Source organism: Calidris pugnax, unplaced genomic scaffold (genome assembly GCF_001431845.1).
Source record: "Calidris pugnax isolate Ruff unplaced genomic scaffold, ASM143184v1 scaffold39, whole genome shotgun sequence".
Taxonomy (NCBI): Eukaryota; Metazoa; Chordata; class Aves; order Charadriiformes; family Scolopacidae; genus Calidris; species Calidris pugnax.
This window is the reverse complement of record NW_015090828.1, coordinates 4,461,212-4,461,885: the sequence shown is the minus strand read 5'-3', so window position 1 is coordinate 4,461,885 and position 674 is coordinate 4,461,212. Positions and strand designations below refer to the sequence as shown.

Sequence of the window (674 nt, the reverse complement as noted above, 5' to 3'; positions counted from 1 at the left end):
GGCGGGGCGGGCGGTACCTGAGGGCGCAGAGCGGCGCGGCCCTGCCCGAGGAGGGGACGGCGCCGGCCCGCGCCCGGCCTGGCGGTGAGTGCGGCAGCGGGGAGGGGGTGTGCGCCGCCCCGCCATCTCCTCGCTCCCCTTCTGCTCTCTCGGGGGGGCGCCCCGCCGGTGGGGAGAGGGGAGTGGCTGTTGCCCCCGCTGGGGCCGGGGGATGCCGCAGCGTGGCAGGCCGCGGGAGGCTGGGGAAGGGCGGCGGAGGGCCGCGCGGGTGGAGCGGGTTCCTTCCCGTCCCTGCCGGGCGCAGCCTTCACCTTTGGAACGGCCTGAATGTCAGCCCGAGCTCCCGCTCTGCCGCCGGCCCCGCCGCAGGGGCGGCCTCCGGGGCGCTGGCGGAGGGTCCAGCTCGGCTGGCGGTGTTCGCTGCGCTGCTCCCGGGGGTTAAAGGCGGTGTGGGGCGGGGGGCCCGGGGCGGTGTGCCGCCCGCCGTTCCTGCTTTGCAGAGCTTCATGCGTCTTTTAATTCTCGGTGTGATGAGTCGTACCTGCAGGTGTATTGGGAAACAGCTGCTGAAGGCCCTGGTCGCAAAGATCTCTCTGTAGACCCCAAAAGGGGAAGAAGCACAAGTACCCAGTATGTGGTTGTTGAAAGACAGCAGTTTAAAAAAAAAAAAAAAA

At 69.9% G+C, this 674-nt stretch overlaps 1 protein-coding gene across 4 annotated transcripts in view; it reads left to right on the top strand.

Moving 5' to 3' along the window:
* The window catches only part of CCSER2 (coiled-coil serine rich protein 2), a 69,642-nt gene continuing 68,968 nt past the window's right edge, over positions 1 to 674 (top strand). For all 4 annotated transcript variants that reach the window (XM_014940496.1, XM_014940499.1, XM_014940498.1 and 1 more), the window contains exon 1: positions 1 to 84. The gene's annotated coding sequence lies outside the window, so the exon portion shown is untranslated. The remainder of the gene's footprint in view (positions 85 to 674) is intronic.